Below are 22,941 nucleotides of genomic sequence, written 5' to 3' on the forward strand. Positions count from 1 at the left end.
CAGATTCGATCACTGTGATCGAATCTGCTGTGAAATTGTTAACGCAAATGTTGACCAAGCGACTGATTTCCATCCGAAATCGATTGATTCAGTCGATCTGAGCTGGTGGAAAATTTTGCTTGATCGCCAGTGGGTCAGAAGCGTGTCGGGATGGTGTGGTTAGCGGCGTTTGACTCAGCGGCGACCGAAGCAGCAATACTATCACTTGTCCGCCGGCACGAGTCCCCGGGTCTGTGCTGTCCCTTTCTCCAACTGGCCTTCTTCTCCATATTTTCTTCACTTCCTGTCCCGCCTTGCGAGAAGGGGAAGTTCAAACAGTAGAGCTCCCTCTACTGTTTGAAGTTCCACTTGGTACAGGAAGTGAAGAGAAGATGAAGAAGGCGGCCAGCTTCAGAAAGGGACAGCACGGACCCGAGGTTGGGGACTCGCGCCGGCAGACAAGTAATATCATTGCTGCTGGCCGGGGGAGGCAAGGCAGAAAGAGGCAGCACCAGCTCCACAGGTTGTGAAAAGATTTTATGCTGAAATCGATTTCAAATCTGTGTGGTGTTTGGGCAGCCAATAGATCCCTCTCTGATCAAATTCGATCAGAGAGGGGTCGATCTGGTGGCAATCAACCAGTGTATGGCAGCTTTTAGTGAACTTTTCTCCTTTTTATCTACTTTCAGGTGTGATTTTTAACTACTTCAAGACCGCCTCAGGACCACCTAACGCCAATTGGCGTCAAGTCCTGGAGCTGCAGTTTGGCAAGGAACGGCCGCACGCATGCGCGATTGTTCCCTGCCAGTTCACGGAGCGGATCCCGTGATTAGCCGGCTAGCCGTCGATCGCGGCTAGCAGGCTGTTTGTAAACGAAAGGGGAAAGAAATCCCCTTTGTTTACAACTGTACAGCGCTGCGGTTTCCGGAAGTGCTGTACAAGATCGACGATCTCCGGCCTCTGATTGGCCAGGGATCGCCGTCCTCTCATAGGCTGATGCCTATGAGAGGTGGAGCAGGACAGATCGCTGTCCTGTTCAACTCTGTGCACAGAGGGGAGGAGGGAAGGGGAGGGAGGTGGTAGGGAGGGAGAAACAGCCTGATATAGGCTGAAGGGGGAAAAAAACAAACAACGGCCACAGCGATCGGACCCCTCTGGCGGCATGTCCCCTTAGGGACAAAAAAAAGAGGTGAGTCCGATCGCTCGGTTCCATAGCTGGGCTGTGCAGGAGGCTGAAGTAACTGAACAGCCCAGCTGAGCTAAAAACAGGGTAGTCGTTAGGGGGGGTTAACTCTGTGGTCATCAAGTGGTTAAATTGAACACACCTGTTACTTGCCCCAGGTGAGTTTAAAGGAGCATCACATGCTTGAAACAATTCGTATTTATCCACGATTTTGAAAGGGTGCCAATAATTTTGTCCAGCCCATTTTTGGAGTTTTGTGTGATATTATGTCCAATTTGCTTTTTTTCCTCCCTTTTTTTCTGTGTTCGAATACACACAAAAGGAATAAACATGTGTATAGCAAAACGTGTTACTGCAATACTTTTCTGTGAGAATTACTTGATTTTCTAGAAACATGTCTGGGGTGCCAACAATTTCGACCATTATTGCATATTTATTTGAATATTGTAATACAGTTTAAGTGGAATTATTTTCTAAACTCTTCTTTGCTCATATCTGTATGCCCTGCAAAACAATGCTAAATAAACTCTACACATGCACTTGATGAAAAGAGACACTTACTCTACTTATAGTAGCTCAAGGCACCATTTGAACAGTTTAGTTAGATGTGATCACAGTCAATTGGACAAAGTGCCTTTACGCTTTCAACAAAGTATATTTGCTTCAGTAGAAAAGGCACTGTTCAAATGATGTTTCAAGGATGATAGTATTTTAAAAATTGGTGATACCCGGGAACCAGAACTAAAGGGGCTTTTGTAATACACAGGCAAGTGTTTTGACCTGAAAAAATAAATGACAGGATTTTAAAGAGGCATAGTAATGACACACAGTGGAGTGTAATACGTTATATAATATACCCAATCTTTCCAGAAAAATAAATAAATAAATTATATATATATATATATATATATATATACTGTATATATATATATTTCTTGGTATGTATGCCCACCCTCCCAGTGAAGCTGAGCCTAAGCTTTGATGCAAATCATGTCCCCTTGTCCGTTGTGCAACCCTAGGAACAAGAAGATTATCTGCCTAGCTTTTGTCTTGCCCTCTGATGTATTTATAGATGTTAATCAGGTCATCTCTCAGTCACATTTTTTCCAAGCTAAATAAGCCCAGTTTGTCCAACTTTTCTTGGTAAGTTAGCTATTCCATCCCTCTGATTAATTTAGTTGCCTGCCTTAATCAGAGGGATGGAAGAGCTCACTTACTGTACCAAGAAAGTTTGGACAAACTGGGCTTATTTAGCTTGGAAGAAAAGCGACTAAGAGATTACCTGATTAACATGTATAAATACATCAGAGGGCAATACAAAAGCTTGGCAGATGAGCTTTTTGTTCCTAGGGTTGTACAACGGACAAGGGGACATGATTTGCGTATGTAGCAAAAAAAAAAATATTGCCATCTATTTAGAAAGTGAATGTGAATCAGGATAAGAAAAGGATTTACAATGGTCAACAATTCACAAAATAATTTATAAAGTAATACTGTAAAAAAGCATTTTAATTTAATAAGTTATATTCAGTAAACGTTCCTCTTTAAATAATTATTTATTAAGAAGCAGGGGTAATATTCATGTCTAAGTGTTTGGGGTGACAGATGCCATAGCTGGGATGTTGAGTCTGTTTATCTTCAAGTGAAAGTGACAGAAGTTGAACTAGAAATGTATGGTGATTAGAGGTGATCTAGTTCTGACTAGACCACAACTCATATCAATACTATGATTGCCGCTGGGAGGCTGAAGGCGGAGCGGGGATGTGCGCGCATCGGCGTGCGTGCTCTCCTGCACTCCCCATTCCAGGCCATTCACGCCAATCGGCGTGAAGAGGTCCTGGAGCTGCCGCTGCGTTCACATCAATTGGGGTGGAGCGGTCGGCAACCAGTTAAAGGATACCCGAAGTAACATGTGACATGATGAGATAGACATGTGTATGTACAGTGCGTAGCACACAAATACCTATGCTGTGTTCCTTTTTTTCTTTCTCTGCCTGAAAGAGTTAAACATCAGGGATGTAAGTGGCAGTTTCCTGTCAGGACTGGGTCAGACTACAGTGTGACCCTCACTGATAAGAAATTACAACTATAAAACACTTTCATAGCAGAAAATGGCTTCGGAGAGCAGAAAAGAGATAAAAAGGGTCAATAGTTCTTAGATTTTAGCTTTGGCATAATTCAATGAATGTGTCATTGAGCAAAAACTATAAAACAGTAAAAACTTAAGAAGTAGATTTAAATATAAAATAAAGCTGTGGAATATCTTAAAGCGGAATATAACCCTGCATTTCAACTTTGCTCTAAAACATTATTTACAGCATATTATATGCAAAAAGCATTTTTTTTACTAGACCAGCATTAAAAGGGTTAAACACAGAGGTTTAAAGTTCCGTGGAGAGATATGCAGAAGTTTAGATTGTTACATTCTATTTCGTTAAATGTATCTATTGAGAAATGGCTGTCCTCTTTGGCTGTCCTCCAGCTCCTTCTCAGTCAGAGAGAGTGAGTCACATTCAACACTTAGATACATTTATGTAAACAAAATGTATCTATGTCAGCTTCGGATGCGTCTGCAGAAATCTCCAGGAACTTTAAAGCTCTGTGTAACCCTTCCAATGCTGGTCTAGTAAAAAAAAAAAAATGCTGGTTGCATATAATATACTGTAAATAATGTTTTAGAGCAAAGTTGAAATGCAGGGTTATATTCCGCTTTAAAAAGTCATTTTTATGAGAAGGAGGATATATACAATTGTTTATTTCATTAATTTATGTTCACCTCAGGTATCCTTTAACCCAGGTTTGAACTTCATCACAATCAGTAGCTGATACCACCTTTCCCAACAGAAATGTTTACATTTTTTTTATTTAGAATGGCTCATCATGGATGCCTGCATGGCTTATATCGAGGGGAAACCCCTTCCACGGTGGGATGTCATTGCCATGGCCATGACAATTTCCAGTCTGCGAACCTCATTGCATATAACGGATGTTGCCAAATGCCGAGCAAGCAGTACCCCCTTCTGTGCATTTATATAAAACCCCTTTTAAAATTAGTAATATATCAATTTAAAGGATGGGAATAAAGTTTAGTCAAACACTTTTTAGTAGAAAAATATATATATTTACCTAGAAAGAGGGACAAAGTCCTGAAAGAGGGACAAATGAGGAGAAAAGGGGGACAGAGAGACAGGGCTTCCAAAGAGGGACTGTCCCTCCAAAAGAGGGACAGTTGGGAGCTATGCCAATAAGTTTTATATTACTGTTTTATTGGCTTTGTATTATGTTTTCAATTGCTAGTTGCTGAAAAATTATTTTGTAGGTAAGATTAAAAAGTATTTTCTGGGAGATATCTCAAGAGAAAAGGTAATTGCTTATAGGGGCCCTGTTGCATTAAAACAGTGGGAGTTGCCAAAAGTTTAGAAATGAACAGGTTTGTGATTTTAGCCTCATGCAGGAGTCTGATTTATGAAGACCTCTCCAGAGATTTCCAAGCATTTCCAGTGATATGTTATTATGTGGTTTTGCCACACTCACCAGGATTAGATTACATCATAATCACAGTCACTGGGAGGTTTAAAAAGTAGTGAAAATGTTACTCCTGCTTTGTGCAGCAAGTGTCTCTTTTTTTTTTTTCTTCAAATACCGCGAGTGACTGTGTAAGACTTACTTTTAATACCATGTATACAAATGGATAGGCTGATGTACACATAAGCCCACCCCCCAAACACACTTTTGGCCTAAAAACACGGCCAAATCCAGTGACTGGCTGATAGGCCGACACCCCTCCTCACTGATTCAGCGCATGCATTGGTAGAGTACTGGGAGATCCTAGCTACCTATTATCACTCCTGCTCTGCCCAACACATCTCCCAGGCACAGGCAGCCTCGTAATTACCACCAGAGCTCCAGGCTCACTGGCAAGTGATGTCCTAGTACACTCCCAATGTGCGTACTGCATAGGGCAGCCCTGCAAATACTATATGTCACCTGTTAATACCCCCCAAAAAATTGTTAAAAAGTAGGCTTGTTCTCTTGGATATACAGTAGCACACATGGATGTCCATATCCCTGGAAGTATCCATACCTAAACACCCCACCACCACAACCCCTTTATCCACATCCACAAGGCCAAGGTACCGGTGGCCAAGCCATGTCATGTTGTGTGTTTCCTGCGTCACAGGTTCTGAAGGCCATGTCCAAGGGAGAGGACCAAGTGCTAAATTTGTGCAGAGTAGCAGATGCAACAGACAGTGGTTGCAAAATGGGCCACAGAGCCCAACACTACTAGTGCAAAGAAGGGACACTAGTCCCTGGATCATAAAGTGTACAAGGTGGGTACAGAGCCCCTTGGACATGGCCTTTTAAACCTGGGCCAAAGGAAAGTCAACATGACATGACAAGGCCAAGGTACCGGTGGTTAAGCCATGTCATGTAATGTTGTGTGTTTCCAGTATCACAGGTTCTGAAGGCCATGTCCAAGGTAGAGGACCAAGTGCTAAATTTGTGCAGAGCAGCAGATGCAGCAGACAGTGGTTGCAAAATGGGCCACAGACTAGTGCAAAGAAGGGACACTAGTCCCTGGATTATAAAGTGTACAAGGTGGGTACAGAGCCCCTTGGACATGGCCTTCTAAACCTGGGATACAGGAATGTCAACATGACATGACAAGGCCAAGTGGCCAAGCCATGTCATGTTATGTTTCCTGCGTCACAGGTTCTGAAGGCCATGTCCAAGGGGAGGCCAAGACTAAAAACTTCTTTTACAATTTGGGTTCTGCACCAGTTCCATGGAAAAGGTTTGGTGAACTTGCGAGGTCAGGAGTGTCAGGGGTACTAACCGTGGAAGTGCTTGAACTTGTTCCTAAGTACCTACTTTCCTCAAAAGCACTCCCTCTATACCCTTGGTAGCTTTGGGAATTTGATTGCCAGGTGACAGGTGGAGGTGGAAGTGCTGTGTACATGGGCTGTTGGGTCTGAAATTGTGGGTCCATGTGAGATTTGACAGCCTCTAATAAACTGTACTGGCAGGCGAGCATGCTGACACTTGGGACTTTGTCCACAAAAGGAAGAAGGGACATGAGGGTGTGGTAGGCTGGGTGCGATTGGTGTTGCATAAGGTCAGCACTTTGATTTTGTATCTGCTGCTGCAACTGTGAAACTTGTTGGTGGTGTTGCATTTCCAGTTGGTCAAAGTGTGCTCGATATTGTTCGTGCATCAGTTTCAATTCACCCTGGTAGTGCGCATGCACAACCTCTAGCTCTTTTTGTAATTACTCGATATGGGCACGATAACCCTTCATCAAATGACATCTGTCCCCATCCTGCAGCTGCCTAGTTAGGATAGTTTCCTGGCTTCTAAGTATGCCTAGCAGGCCTGATATTGCACCTGACATCGCCTCAGTCTCCCTTCTTGTGGGTACAGGACCAGGAGCAGCTCTACGCCTACTTGCTGGAGGGGTGTCCTCACTTGGTCGGACTCTGCTTTGGGAGACTTGGGTGGGAGCAGGGCTGGATTTGTACGTTTTACCGCCCAAGGCCCACTATGACCAAACGCCCAACCTCCCCTCAACCAACATCGCGCACACCCCCAAACTTACACACATTTTTTTCCCAATGAAAAAGTCTTAAAATAAACTCTACGCAAAGTAAAAAAAAAAACACTTAATAGATCCTCCCGGTGTGCACAGTTCCTGCACTGGGTCCCTCTGCACATATTCAGACCCATCACTGTAGCCTGGGACCCTCTTCGTCCTTGTGGCTGCACTCCCATCCATGTGCAACTGTACTAGGTCTGTGCGAGTATGTTCCACACATACCCAGTAGCTCAAATACTTTTGTCCATGACTGTTTCCTCTGTGCACAAGTAACTTTGGACTAATGGGAATGTGAGGACTATACTTGTACATGGAAGTGCAGCCATGAGGCAAACTAGTCCCTGGCAGCATCAGGGAGCTGAATATGTTCATGGCCCCCCAGTATACTGTAGGTAGCCAGATTATGTCCACCCCTTTAGTATAGGTAAGAGAGGTGCTCCCACCCAGTATAGGTTACCAAATGCTATCCCCCTTTACCCCCCTCTTTAGAATAGGTAGCCAAATGCTATGCTTCCCCCCCCCCCACCTATAGGTAGCTTAAAGTGGTCCCTGGTTACCCAGCCCCCTTAGTATAAGTATCCAGATGCTGTCCCCCCATTGTCCCCCCCTGTAGCATAGGTAACCAGATGATGTTCCCTGTCACCCCCCTCCTTTAGTATAGATTGTAAGATGCTAATCCCAGTGCCCCCCCCCCTATAGGTAGCCAGATGCTGCCCCCCCTTTTAGTATAGGTCGTCAAATGCTACCCCCCCCCCCCCAGTATAGGTAGCTGAATGCTGTGCACCCCCTTAGTATAGGTAGCCAGACCTCCCTTTTAGTATAGGTAGGTTAACGCTGTGTCCCTCCCCCCTCTCGGCAGCCAGATGCTATGCCCCTCCACACACACTTTAGTATAGGTAGTTAGACGCCATATCCCCCCCCCCCCCCCGCATCAGTATAGGTAGCTTAATGCTGAGCGACCTCCTGCCTCCTCTTACGCAACCAGATGCTGTTCTGCCCCAACCCCCACCCCCAATCCGGTATGGGTGTCCTCCTCGTCCTCTTCCCCGTTGCCCCTCCACCTCTACGAGCAGCTGCTGGGACAGAGTCACTCACCTCTCTCCAGACTTCCAGCACCGAAGCTTCCTCTGTCAGCCGCCGCTGTGCATCTCTGCTGTCCATCCCCACCATGTGACTCGCCGGTAATGTGCCAGCGAGTCACATGTGAAAGACGACAGCAGGAGATAGAGATTCACAGTGGCGGCTGACAGAGGAAGCTTCGGCGCTGAAAATCTGGAAAGAGGTGAGTGACTGTTGCCGCTCGTTAGGGAAAGGGCGCGGCGGCTGAACTAAGTGATGAGGTCGCTACCCGCCGCTAACAGCCTCAAGAATGAGCTGCCTGCCTGCCAACCAGGTCTCTGGATTGCAGACTACTGGCAGCTGCAGGCTCGCCTCAGGCCAGTGAAGGGGCGATCGCAACTGCGGACTTGCAAAGCGATTCCTGGTGACAGGTGCATTCAACCTGTCACCACCCGCCCCTCTAACTATGCTGAATTCTGGCGCCCTAGGAACGTGCCTTGGGGGCCTTTACCTAAATCCGGCCCTGGGTGGGAGTAGTGCGAGGGGGTGCGGGTGCCAGTGGAATGTCCTGTGTGGGTGGTTCAGGGTCAGGAGTACCAGGGAGTACAGGGGCTGGAGTATCAGGGAGTACAGGGGCTGGAGTATCAGGGAGTACCAAGTCCTCACTAGACCTCCTGGAGTCAGACGAGTCTCGTCTTGCTGGTGGAGTGTAGTCTTTGTCCAAGATAGGGTCATCAAGGATGTCATCCTCAAAATCTTCCTCACTGTCCTGTAGATAGACCTAATTTCTGTCCATGTCCACATCCTCCATAAAACTATCTTCAGTCCTGTAGATAATGCAAAGGAGAATGTTAACATCATATACCATGTGTTGTCAGTGAATGGTCAAAGTAGTTGAACTTACTCTCTAGGGTCCACAGAAGATTTTAGGAAAGCCAGCTGTCTCGTGTAGCAGTAGGATGTCCTTTTTGAGGAGCCACTTCCACTCTGCTGTTCTTTAGCCGAGATCTTCAGATTCTTTACTTAGGCGTCACGAACACTTCACCATCTGGTTTTAAATTTTTCAACTGCAAAGACAAAAAAAATTTATTTGATTATTTCTCTCCTAGGTTCATCGCAACTGGACAAACGTATGCATCACTACACGTGACATTCAGGATAGGGAAGAGCACGGTGGCAGGCATCATTGTAAGGACCTCCAGAATCCTCTGGAGAAGACTGAGGCCACACATATGCCTGTTCCAGACACCCCAAAATGGGAGGAGATCGCAGACCTATTCTGGACCCAGTGCAAGTTTCCTAATTGTGTTGGTGCGATCGATGGAAAGCACATTAGGATTCAGAAACCATTGAGGAGTGGCAGACATTACTTCAATTATAAAAAGTACTTTAGCATTGTGCTAATGGCTGTGGCAGATGCGGACTACAAGTTTGTTTACGTGGATGTGGGGTCATACAGGAGTGCCAATGACGCTGGCATTTTCCAGCGTACGACCCTGTACCAGCGGCTGGAGCAAGACCAACTACAGCTACCCCATGACAAACCGTGGCCTGGGACGAGGACACCCGCCTACCCCTTTGTGTTTGTGGGAGACAAGGCTTTTGCCTTGTCTACCCACGTGATGTGGCCATATCCGGACAGGGGCCTCAGTGAGAAGCAGACCCGTTTCAATGCTCGGCTCAGCCGTGCTCGGCGAATGGTGGAGTGTACATTTGGAATCCTGGCGTCAAAATAGGGGATGTTCCACACACCTTTGCTGCTGAAACCGGACAACGATGTCTACGTTTTTAAGGCAGCATGCATTTTCCACAATTTTGTGTGCCAGGAGGAAGTGGACGTTCCTGAACCTCCAAATGTACTTCCACTTCCGCCGATGCGGAGGTTTGCTACAAGGCCCAGAATAGTCTGCCTCCGAAACAGGGACAAATTGGCAGACTATTTCATGTCCTCTGCTGGCCAACAATAAAGAACTTTTTATTTTGTCCATATACATTTGTTTAGTTGACCTGTTATGTTGTTTTTTGTATTTTTAATATTTTTCTATTGGTATTTAATAAATTATTGGTTCTACATTTTGAATGGACATCCTGTCAGTTGTGTGTGAACAGAGTATGCATGTCTGGGCCGCAGGCCTGTAGGCATTGGGCCTGCGGCCCAGACACACATGGGTGGGACACAGGTGGCACAGACACACTTGGGTGGGACACAGGTGGCACTGAACGTGGGTGGGTGGGACACGGGTACACACAGAGCATGCGTGTCTGGGCCGCAGGCCTGTAGGCCTTGGGCCTGCAGCCCAGACACAAATGGGTGGGACAAAGGTGGCACAGACACACGTGGGTGGGACATAAAAGGCACTGAACATGGGTGGGTGGGACACGGGCACACACAGAGCGTGCGTGTCTGGGCCGCAGGCCTTGAGGCCTTGCGGTACAGACACACGTGGGTGGGACACAGGTGGCACTGTACGTGGGTGGGACATGGGTACACACAGAGCGTGCGTGTCTGCGTGCTACATATTCAATATGAACCCCACCACAAACAACAAAACAGATGCAACACCACAAGACCCCCAAATCAATTGTTGTAAACATACCTTGCACAGTGTGGTGCTTCCGATTCAGTTCATCGAATCCCTCCACATACATTTTGGCGATTTCCTCCCACAACTTCCTGCACTTCCGGAGGTTACTGTGGTCTGGGTGCCCCTTATCCCAAAGGGCAGGTTGAGCCTGCACTTGGACCATCAGTTCCTCTATGCTGTATGGTCTGATCTCTGCCATCTTCTCCAAATAATAGAGCACGAACTGGGAGGAATCCCAGTCAAATCCTGCTGGGCACATGTGTCTGCAAACAAAGATGGCCGCTGTACCATTGAAAGCATACAGGAAGAGGGCTAGAAAGGTCCGTTTTTATAGGCAGTGTGCCGTCAACTTCCTCTTTCCATTAGTTCCTATTGAGCTGCAAAACCTTCCGGATCAGTTCCGTAGGGCACAACGTTCCAGAAAAATAGGGTCTGCAGCATTTTTTCGGACCGGCCGCCGGAACGTAAAATCTGGAAGGAAACGGATCCGGTGGGACGGACGGATGGGTACGGACCCATATGTTATCATTGGATCCAATCTCATCCGTTTTGTTTGTACAGTATACGTTCCGGTACGGAAAAAAACGCAAGTGTGAACTGGGCCATAGACAGTCATGTGACACGGGAAAGATCAAATTACAGCTTGTGATTAGACACAAATGAGGGGGAATTAACAGGCTAAACTCTCCAAATGCATACAGGGTACATTTCTCTATGTATTTCTTCAGTCCTGTGGAAGAGTTCAGGTCCACTTTAATACTATAAGTCCCTGTCCCATAACGGATGCAGATTAAATTATTTCACTCTGCTCTGACTCCAATGGCTGCATGTTTGTCGCAAGAGTGTGACTCAAAAATAACTAAAGCCACAAGCCCAGCATGATAGGCAGGTAACTTTCACTGTTTATATATGAATGAATATAGCAGCCTCTGTATTTCTCTCATTTCAGTTACCCTTTAGTATCAACCCTCTCCAGGTGAAGGATTTGAGAACAGTATTTTTGATAAGTGTTAGGTTCCATGTGTGTTAGGTTCCATCCGTTTTCCTGGGAATGTTTTTCTTGGGAGGAGGATTTTAATTGGGCATTGGTGAGCATATATGAAACGGCACCAAATTAGTGTACCAGTAAAGTACCAATAACTGCTTAGCCAGTGCCAGGACACCTCTGCCATGTGTGCAACAAATTCCAAGCATTGCCATGACATCCCTTCTCCCTACTCATCACGACCTCAAAGCCTTTTTTGTGTTGCCTATAGCAACACCCTTGATTGAACAAATATTTATAACCAGTTTAGTAACTGCAGGCACATTGCCTTTTGTGCACGTTTGTTATTAGTGTTCAAATGAATTTTCCCCCTTATTATTGTCTGCTGAAGTTTGTCGGAGATGCTAGAAATATATTTTGCAGAGTTTTCTTTCAGCTACAAGCCTAAAAACATTCACATTCAATGCCTCAAACTATAAGAAACCCAACCCCGCTGACCTCAATTTATTTCACTATTGAAAAATTTGAATGACTTCGCAAAACAAGTACAAAAACTCTGTAGCTGAATGCATTGCATTTCAGGATAAATATCAGTAGCAGACAGTGACTGACTTTTCAGAGTAAAGGACGTGTTTCAATAACTATAATGGTAAGTTCAGTTTTACTGTGGACTCCTGTGGGAATAAGTTCAATTTGCGTGCAAATGAGAGGATATTTGTGGTAAGCAATATGTACGCATTTGTGCTTCAGCAAGTTCATAAAAACAGGTGGACGTTCTAATGTCATGCCAGAGTAGCAGATGTACTCCATAGATCAAAGGACGAGGATCCAGACAATATGTTCTTTACACCAAAGATATTACTGTGCTGAACAGAAGCCTTACCTCCTCCTTCATGGGAAGGACATAGTGCTTTCTTATGTAAACACATATTAAATAACTGTATATCAGCACTGTTTTACACACAGGTCAGTATAGCTAGCTGCCTGAACCTTCTAGACCCTTCTTACTGTTGCTTTATTCATAGTGCCTGAGGCAAACAATAGCTTCAGGGTTTTGGTGCATGGCTTCAGCCACATGCTCTGTGAATTTTACAATGAACAAAGCCATGGCTCCATCCCCTATACATAGCTGTGAGCGTGTACCAAGAGAATTCTTAGAACTAAGAGATTCTCTCACATCTTGAACTGTCTTGCACAGATATCTGTAACCCTTCTGCACAGGATGTATGTACTGTAACTACATAATAAATCAGTCCTGAATAGTTGGTGTGCAGACATCTAGGGTCACAGTATGAGCTTTTTGTTACCTTGAAGGTTGTCACAACAGTAACTGCTGTTCCTAACACCATACATAGAAGTTGATTCACCAAGCAGTGTTATGTTGTAATGCATAGATTTACAGACATTATTTTACGCAAGAGCCCTTTTACAGTGACAAACGGAAATGTGGGCGCCGGAGGTTTAGTGGAAGTTTGGGTGCCGCACAGGCACCCATGTTAATTGCAGCTGTGAAGGGAAATTTGGACTGATAAATAAGCGGGCGCTGGGGCTCCCTGCTATACAAACTGTGGCTACAAATCATGGGCGCTTCACAAAGCGCTGGCTATTCGTATAGGAGGCAGTTCTAGCGCCCACATTTCCTCTCATTGCTGCAAATAACATGGGCGCGTATGGGGCACCCAGACTTCTGTGGCTTCCGATATTTTATGTGTATCGCGGCATTATTGTGGGAAGACAAAACACAGATATTGTCGCGTTTGCGGCGGGGGGGACCATTACAGATAGGCATGGATGAGTGGTCAGTTAGGGCTAGGCATGCGTGGTCGGTTAGAGTTAGGTATCGGGGGAGAGGATGTTAGGGTTGAGCATTGGCGGGGGGATTGGTTAGGGTTAGGCATTGGTAGAGGGAGGGCTCGAGTGAGAATAGTTTAGCATTAGTAAAATATTGGTAAATTTTACAGACATTTTAATATTGAAATTTCCACTGCCCAATAGTAGAATATTGGTAATTACCGATATTCTACTAGCAGCTAATTTCCCTGGTGCTATTTTTTGTATGTACGCATTGTGGTGCCCTGTTCCCACTGTGGCAATCAGCTGCGGTGCAATTTTTTTCCTTAATGCAATCACGCTGCTTGTTGCATATTTTTAAAATTTGTATTTAGGTTGTATGTAGTCTGTAGGAAAGGCTAGTGGTAAAGGTAAGTGATGTCCAGTAAAGATGTATGGGACGGTCCTCAGGCAGGCACCAGTTCTCAAACTGAAAGATGGAATCCACAGAGAGAAGTAATAGTCCTGCCAGTAATACCAGTCTCTAGGAATTAGGATTTTTCATGGCTCCTGGTTACAATGGAGGATAACTGGGACTCCAAACTGGAGTATACTCTTTCACAGGGAATTCCTTCCTAGAGTGGAATCTAACAGGGCACTAATACATTCAGAAAATTCCAGTGCATAAACTAATTACCTAATTTCCTCCTATTTTAGGAAACAAGGGACATCATTTATATGTAAATTAGCAGCAAGGAACAAAAAGTACACCCAAAAAGTGAAATAATCATATATCATGAGGTAAGATTATTACAACTAAATTATTACAATTAACTTACAATGAGTATAATGAATTATAGCACAGAAACTGCATCAAGTTATGAAACTGTCTCGGAATAAATATAGAGTTAGACAGTATGAGAGGAAGAAAAAAGAAAAAAAATACTCATCATTAGAGGAAAAATATGAATTACTTTTATTATGAACTATCTGAAGACCCGGTGTTGCTAGGGTGTGTTTTTGGCTGTTGTTGGGTCCAGACACTTTTTCTATCCTCGACACTCGATGGCCAAGTTTGTGAACTTTGGGGTCCTTGGCATCAATAATGTGAGAACAGAAGCAGTTTAAATTTTCCCATTGAAATCAAGCAAATAAATCTGACCGGCTGTTTGCGGCTCTGCCCCCTTTTCTGAATTTGACCCCCAGTCACCCAATGACTGCCTGTACCAGATTAGAGGTCTCTACCAATAACAGTGTAAGAATGGCAGCAATTTAAATATTCCTCTTGAGAATCAATAGGTGAATTTTGATTGGCTGTTGTAAGCCCCACCCACTTTCCTGGGTTTTAATCCCAGTCACCCAGTGACCAACTGTGCCACATTTAAGAACTCTACCATTAACAGTGTAAGAATGGCTACAGCTTAAAGAGACTGTAACAAAAATGTCATCCTGTTTTCTACCATCCTACAAGTACCTAAACCTATTCTAATGTGCTCTGGCTTACTGCAGCACTTTCTACTATCACTGTCTCTGTAATAAATCAGCTTATCTTTCCCCTGTCAGACTTGTCGCCCTGTGTCTGGAAGGATGCCAACTCTTCAGTGTCGATCTGTTATGCACGCCCCCCTCCAGGCCCCCTCTATGCACACTCCTGTGTGTGTGTGTGTTATTTACATTAGCCAGCTTTTCTCTGCTCTCTTATCTTTTACAAGCTGGATAAATCCTCTGTTGTGAAAGGAGTCACATACTGAGGAATTACAGACACGGGCAGAGCTGTCTGCAGGAAGGAACAATCAGCCTGTAACTCTTCAGTGGGTGAGAGCTGCAGGGGGAAAGAAACACACAAATGATCTCTTGAGATTCAAAAGGAAGGCTGTATAAAGACTGCTTGAGTATGGATGTATTTTCTATGTGTGGACATACTGTACATCAACCTACTTCCTGTTTTGGTGGCCATTTTGTTTGTTTATAAACAAACTTTTTAAAACTGTTTTTGACTACTTTTAATGCGGCGGGGAGCTGCGAAATTGTGACAGAGGGGAATAGGAGATGTCCCCTAATGCACTGGTATGTTTACTTTTGTGCGATTTTAACAAAACAGATTCTCTTTAAAGTGGACCTGAACTCAGAACTTCCTCTCTGCTCTAAAAGATAAGCAACAGCATAATAATGTTTAAAAAATGTATTTGTTACAGCTTATACTAATCCTGTATCTGCAGTGTGTCTACTTCCTGCTTTCATGGAAGCAGACATATGGTTAACATCCTGTCTTTACAAATTAGCTGCTCTGCCAAACCAGACAGCTGACACAGCTGAGTGATCAAATTACTATTGATGAGGGGGAATTAGACAGGCTAAACTCTTTAAATACATACAGGGTGTTTTCTTTCTGCCCTGTGCAAGAGATCCGGTCTACTTTAAAGAGAATCTGTATTGTTAAAATCGCACAAAAGTAAACATACCAGTGCGTTAGGGGACATCTCCTATTACCCTCTGTCACAATTTCGCCGCTCCCCGCCGCATTAAAAGTGGTTAAAAACAGTTTTAAAAAGTTTGTTTATAAACAAACAAAATGGCCACCAAAACAGGAAGTAGATTGATGTACAGTATGTCCACACATAGAAAATACATCCATACACAAGCAGGCTGTATACAGCCTTCCTTTTGAATCTCAAGAGATCATTTGTGTGTTTCTTTTCCCCTGCAGCTATCTTCCACTGAAGTGTCAGGCTGTTTCTTCCTGCAGAGTGCAGACAGCTCTGCCTGTATGTAATTCCTCAGTATGTGAAAGCCCAGCCAGCTCAGATGTGGATTTATCCAGCTTGTAAAAGATAAGAGAGAAGAGAGAAGCTGCCCTAATCTAAATAATACACAGGCAGTGTGCAGAGAGGGGCCTGGAGGGGGAGATGCATCACAGAACCACAACACTGAAGAACTTGGCAGCCTTCCAGACACAGGCCTGACAAGTCTGACAAGAGAGAGATAAGTTGATTTATAACAGAGATGGTGATAGTAGAACGTGCTGCAGTAAGCCAGAACACATTAGAATAGCTTTTAGAACTTGTAGGGTGATAAAAAACAGGATGCAATTTTTGTTACGGAGTCTCTTTAAAGGACACCTGAAATGGGAGGGATATGGAGGGTGCCATATTTATTTCCTTTTAGGCTGCTTACACACAGGGACGTTACAGGCGCACGTTAGTGCGCCTGTAACGCTCCCCCAACGCACAGCAATGTAACACAAGTGGGCTGTTCACACAGCCCACGTTGCGTTACATGTAACGCTGCACGTTCTCCCGAAAGTGCAACATGCTACGGCGTTAGAGCGGCTTAAGCCGCGTTAGACTGTCTGCACATGCGCAGTCATGTTGGGGAGAAGCGGAGAGCGGCCAGGCACATGGCTAATTAATATTCACTGCATGTTGTGACGTGCAGTGTTTACTTCCTGCCAGCGGCCGCTCTGTGTGGTGATTGGCCGGCGGGACCACGTGATGCCGCATGCGCACAAGAATACGCATCACGGCATCACGGACGCCAGAGTGAGCTGCACAACGCGGCTCACTCTGACGTCCACATAGAAGAGCACCAGGCGTCGCGTTAGGTGCACGTTATGCGACCTTAATGTGGCACCTAACGCAACGTCTTAGTGTGCAAGTAGCCTTAAGCAATACCAGTTGCCTGGCTATCCTGCTGATCCTCTGCCTCTAATACTTTTAGCCATAGACCCTGAACAAACATGCAGCAGAGTAGATGTTTCTAATGCTGGGAATACACCATGAGATTTCTTTGGGCAGATAGATGGATCGATAGATAATTTCCGACAGGTCCAAACTTATTTTCGATCATTTTTCTGATTGATTTCTTATAGAAGTGAATGGAAATCGATCGGAAAATCATTGTGTATTCCTAGCATGACATTTTTGTCAAATCTGATAAGATTAGCGGCATGATTGTTTCTGGTGTGATTCCACTACTACAGCCAAATAGATCGGCAGGGCTGCCAGGCAAGTATTTAAAAGGAAATAGATATGACAGCCTGCAAATACTTCTTGCTTTAGTTTCCCTTCAAATTTTCCCATTGTTGTTGGTCCCACCCACTTTGAAACACAGTCACTCAATGGCCAAGTTTGTGAGCTTTGGGGTCTTTGGAATCAATAATGTGAGAATGGAAGCAGTTTATCAATCAAACAAATCTGATTGGCTGCTTGGGGCTCCGGCACCTTTTCTGAATTTGACCACCAGTCACCAATGACTGACTGTAGCAGGTATGAAGCCTCTGCCATTAATAGTGTAATAATGGCAGCAATTTAAATATTCTCTTTTGCCCTACTATCCGAGTGATGCCTGTGTTAACGTTTAATTACTTTATGTAACGTATTAATTACTTCATGTACTACTGTTTTCTGGTGTATTGTTAACCTTTCGCTATGCACAATTCTGATGTGCTTTGATAAACTTTTATTGTTAAAAAAAATTCTCTTTGAAAATTAATAGGTGAATTCTGATTGGACTTTTAGGCTCCACCCACTTTCCTGAATATTAATCCCAGTAACCCATAGACCAACTGTGCCAAGTTTGAGAACCCTGCCATTAAAGGGACACTTAAGCCAGAAAAAAAAATGAGTTTTACTCACCTGGGGCTTCTACCAGCCCCCTGCAGCAGTCCTGTGCCCTTGCAGACTAGCTGGCAGCAGGGGACCAGAGGATTAGTGAGTGGCTACCCACTAATCCTCTGGTCCCTCGCTGCCAGCTAGTTTTGTTTATGCCGACAGGCCCGACTCGTAGCTTTCTCCGCATTCCCAACTGCAATTAGCGCTATTGCGAGCCGCAACGCATACAAAGATACGCGTTGCCGTGTTACCAACGCATAGATATGCATCAACGTGTATTCTTGTACGCGTTGCGGCCCACAATAGTGCTAATTACAGTCGGGAATGTGGAGAAAGCTATGCGTGGCCGGGCCTGTCGGCAAAATGGAACTAGCTGGGGGGGGAGAGGGGAGGGGGGTAACCAGAGGATTAGTGAGTGGCTGTGAGGGCACAGGACTGCTGCAGGGGGCTAGTAGAAGCCCCAGGTGTGTAAAACTCATTTTTTTCTGGCTTAAGTGTCCCTTTAACAGTCTAAGAATAGTTGCAGCTCTAGTTCTTATTGTAGATAGAGTTGGGCCGAACCTCCGATTTTAGGTTCGCGAACCGGGTTCGCGAACTTTCGCGGAAGGTTCGGTTCGCGTTAAAGTTCGCGAACCGCAATAGACTTCAATGGGGATGCGAACTTTGAAAAAAAAAAATTATGCTGGCCACAAAAGTGATGGAAAAGATGTTTCAAGGGGTCTAACACCTGGAGGGGGGCATAGCGGAGTGGGATAGATGCCAAAAGTCCCCGGGAAAAATCTGGATTTGATGCAAAGCAGCGTTTTAAGGGCAGAAATCACATTGAATGCTAAATGACAGGCCTAAAGTGCTTTAAAACATCTTGCATGTGTATACATCAATCAGGTAGTGTAATTAAGGTACTGCTTCACACTGACACACCAAACTGTTCACTGAACAGAACAGGTATGCAGTGGCGGGTTCACTGAACAGGTATGCAGTGGCAGGATCAATGAACAGGTATGCAGTGGCAGGATCACTGAACAGGTACGCAGTGGCAGGATCACTGAACAGGTATGCAGTGGCAGGATCAATGAACAGGTATGCACTGGCAGGATCACTGAACAGGTATGCAGTGGCAGGATCAATGAACAGGTATGCACTGGCAGGATCACTGAACAGGTATGCAGTGGCAGGATCAATGAACAGGTATGCAGTGGCAGGATCAATGAACAGGTATGCACTGGCAGGATCACTGAACAGGTATGCAGTGGCAGGATCAATGAACAGGTATGCACTGGCAGGATCACTGAACAGGTATGCAGTGGCAGGATCAATGAACAGGTATGCACTGGCAGGATCACTGAACAGGTATGCAGTGGCAGGATCAATGAACAGGTATGCAGTGGCAGGATCACAGTACAGGTATGCAGTGGGCTGAGGGCTCACTGAACAGAACAGGTATGCAGCCAGGAAGAAGTTAAGCCTAACTAATCTTTCCCTATGAGAGACTGCAGCAGCTCGCCCTACTCTCACTAATGCAGGCACACGAGTGGCCATAACGGCCGCCGCTGCCTGCCTTATATAAGGGGGGGTGGGGCTCCAGGGGCTAGTGTAGCCTAATTGGCTACACTGGGCCTGCTGACTGTGATGTAAAGGGTCAAAGTTGACCCTCAGGTGCATTATGGGGCGAACCGATTTTTTGCGAACTTTTGCCGCAAAACGTTCGCGTGCGACACCCGCACGCGAACCACCTAAGTTCGCGCGAACCACGTTCGCCGGCGAACCGTTCGGCCCAACTCTAATTGTAGAATCTGTTTTGAGTACAAGGTGTGTATGTTGCCTCTAGGAGTCTTTGCACGCCCCTGTTGGTAGTCATTCAGATGCAGCCTGGTCTTAGGATGCACTGCCATTTTTCCCCTGTTGGTTTTAAGAATGGCTGCAGTTTACATTTTCCCATTTAAAATGAAGTATTGAAATCTGATTGGCTGTTTGTTTGTGGTTCTGATCAGGTGTGCAGGGGGGGGGGGGGGGGCTGAGACCCCCAGAAATTATCTTTCCAGGTATTAAGGTATCTGAATACCAAGTTTAATTGAAATTGGTCAAGAGGTTTACAAGTGATGGTGGCACATCTGAACTAATATCTACATAGACCAATCTACCTTCTCAAGTGGGATAATCTGAAAAAAAAATTGCCTCACAAAACTGTGGCCATGCTGTGACCTGAATGGAATGTCTGAAAAAAAGTATATATGAAGTATATGAGGGTAAAGGGGAGAAACCAAGATGAACCATATGAATGTGTCCACTGATATATGAAGAATGACGCACCAAGATAAGCAATATCAAGTTCATCCACTAGGAAATGTAAAATTATACACCTCAATGGTGCTGGACCTAACCACCATGGTTAAAAATTGAACATGATTCCAAAAAGAACAATTCAACCAGAGGGGTGGTACTTAAAGTGATAACCAGACGAATGTCAGTGCATGATCCAGTAGTGCAAGATCTTCACACACATATAGGTTACTGAACACAGAGTATTCAGTATAACAGTAAAAAAATACCATTTTTTACTGCATTTAGACCAATATGAAGGATTCAATAAGCTCTGATCAAATTATAGTGACTCAAATAAGATGATAATCTAATTACTGTAAGCAGTGGTTTTCAAAGCCTTAGAACTGCAGTGACAATGGCACAGCAGTCTGTAAGTAGTAACGCACATCAGCAATGCATGGTGAAGTCAGTAATAATTTTTAAGTGACACTCAAAGCATCGTATATGTTGTTATCCAAGATTGATAAAAGGATTCAGTGTGCTGCAAAAAATAAATGTCAAAATGATTAAATGAAGAAAATACAGTATATACAGAGCATCAATGTGCAGTCAAGTCTATGTTACATTTGTAGAATGAAGCACACTGTTTAGCTGGATTGGCCGTTATGATGATAAGACATATTCCCCAGATCACAATATGCAGTACAAAAAAACAAACAAACATTGAACTAATAGTTCTCTCTAGGACAGCAACAAGTTCTTTCAATAGGTACATACAAGTTTTACCGTAATGTACTCAGCATCATCAGGGTCTATGGCTAAACGTCAGTATCCATGTGATCCCCATATATGGCCTCTGGACACACCTCAGCCTTGCTGCACACAGAGGGCAGGCCCAACTAATGTAATACAGCATCCAGTTAGTGAAAGAGTTTGTCGCTGAGGTACCTAGTGATGCCCACTCTCAGAATCCACACCCACTAAGGTTAATGCAACATTCAATGATATAGGGCTTGGTTGCCCAGCAACTTGGTGATGCACTATGACTGGGCAGGCTGTTCCCAAAGCAGCACCAGGACAGCATGCTGTAGGCAGGGTAGGGCAGACCCAACCCCCCACTTGCCATTATTGTGCAACTGCTTCATAGCACCCAAGGCAGCCAAGCCTGTGGAAAGGACACCCCTGAAGTGAATGAACCCATCCATTACTGTCCACAGGACACTCACTACCAAAAGGGTACACAACTACGAACTGAATAGACTGTCAAATATCCCTATGGACTAAAATAACACAGGTGAGTTGCATAACCCACCAGAATTAATTAAAGTTCTGTTTCTCAGGAGAATCTTATTAAAGTATGCCCAGTGTATGTTAGCAACTTAACATATATTACTTGAAATACAGATCTTTCAGCATTGGATTCCTACTGCAGTAGGCAAGTTTTCAAATACTTCTAGATATACTGTATGTTCAAAACACTCATTTGAAAGGTAAGACTTTGGACACTGTGGCCCATATGCAATTCCGCTGTTCTCCTGAGTTTTCTCCTAGGAGATAATTTTTCATCTTCTATATAAAATAACTTTCCAGCACTTTTTAATTGAAAAAGTACTGAATGGTAGGTGAAAAGGTACTATCAATATTATATTGAGTATTTTCTTGCTTTCTGGTGTCTTGCAAAGCATTTTATTGCCAAATTTACAAATATCACCTGGGAGAAAACTCAGGAGAAAAGGGGAATTGCATATGGGCCCGTATCTATTGTTATTTTGCTATGTGCTGAGCTTTTTTTATTTTTTTATTTATTTGTGTTTTGACAAGTTTAATATAAATTGTGCTTAAACTGTACATTAATTCTTTTCATTTTTACTTAAGAATATTTTTTCTTTAATTTTACTACATTTCAATTCTATCCAAGGGGAATTTAATTGGATTCTGACATTTAGAGCCGTGCACTACCGAATGTTTCCACAAGCGAGACAAGCAAAGAGAATTAGACTCTTTAGAGTCATGTGTTAATGCATGTGGAGACAGGCTCACTTTCTTTGCAAAATAATGTTTGTATCTTCGTTCTCTAACTTAGTTTTGAGCTGTCACCGTTTTCTTTCATGCCAATGATGGAAAGTCTCAGTCCACTAAAATGGACATCAGTTGTCTGGGGCTGAGTCCGATTATTACTCATCCAAGTATCTGGCCCCTGAATATGAGTGCAAAACTCTGCAGCCTGAACTATGGTTTCAAAGCCAGAAGCTCATAGCTGGTGGTTGGCCCTCTGAATCATATATTAGCCATCTTTTCACACCGACAAATTGTCAGTCTTGGTGTAACATTAGAAGGCATCCTAGTATGTAGTTAAAAAGAACAGTTTCAGGAGAAATAGTACGGGACATGTCACAAACCTACCATGTTAACATGCAGACTATTTTAAATAAAATATCAGCTTCAGCATATGATGACCATATCTTAGGCTTTGAATACATTTTTTTGTCAAAGCTGATATTTCATTTGTGTAGATGTTGTGTGATTAATTTATTCACCAACTCTTCTAATGCTGGGAATACACAGATCGATTCTGAGCCATTTAGATGGCTCGAGAGATGATTTCCGACATGTCCGATCTCTCACCCATCGTTTCCGCGCTCGATTCTGCATGGAGGACAATGGGAAAAGATAAGAAGACTGAGCGGAAGATAAGAGAATCGCTTGCAGAATCAAGTGCGGAAAATGATTGGGCGCGGAATCGAGCGGTAAAATCGAGCCATGTATGCCCAGCATTAATTTCTAGGGAATAACTCTATGCAAAGCAGTGGTAGTCATTCCCTACCTGGTCTGAGTGTATTGTTTTGGCAAACAATATTAATGTGGCTGGCAATTTGTTACATCGTTCACATGAATGGACCTGTGGGTTACCTCTT

General features: G+C 44.2%; 1 protein-coding gene and 1 long non-coding RNA gene across 3 annotated transcripts in view; one reads left to right on the plus strand and one right to left on the minus strand.

Annotated features, from left to right (window-relative positions):
• TMEFF1 (transmembrane protein with EGF like and two follistatin like domains 1) overlaps window positions 1-20,959 on the minus strand; it is a 312,349-nt gene extending 291,390 nt beyond the window's left edge. Inside the window, exon 1 of the mRNA XM_068236701.1 lies at window positions 20,813-20,959. The gene's annotated coding sequence lies outside the window, so the exon portion shown is untranslated. The remainder of the gene's footprint in view (window positions 1-20,812) is intronic.
• A 56-nt stretch (window positions 20,960-21,015) lies between these two features.
• LOC137518612 (uncharacterized) overlaps window positions 21,016-22,941 on the plus strand; it is a 113,999-nt gene continuing 112,073 nt past the window's right edge. For both annotated transcript variants that reach the window (XR_011020860.1, XR_011020859.1), the window contains exon 1: window positions 21,016-21,320. This is a non-coding gene — a long non-coding RNA (uncharacterized lncRNA). The remainder of the gene's footprint in view (window positions 21,321-22,941) is intronic.

This window comes from Hyperolius riggenbachi, chromosome 5 (genome assembly GCF_040937935.1).
Source record: "Hyperolius riggenbachi isolate aHypRig1 chromosome 5, aHypRig1.pri, whole genome shotgun sequence".
Taxonomy (NCBI): Eukaryota; Metazoa; Chordata; class Amphibia; order Anura; family Hyperoliidae; genus Hyperolius; species Hyperolius riggenbachi.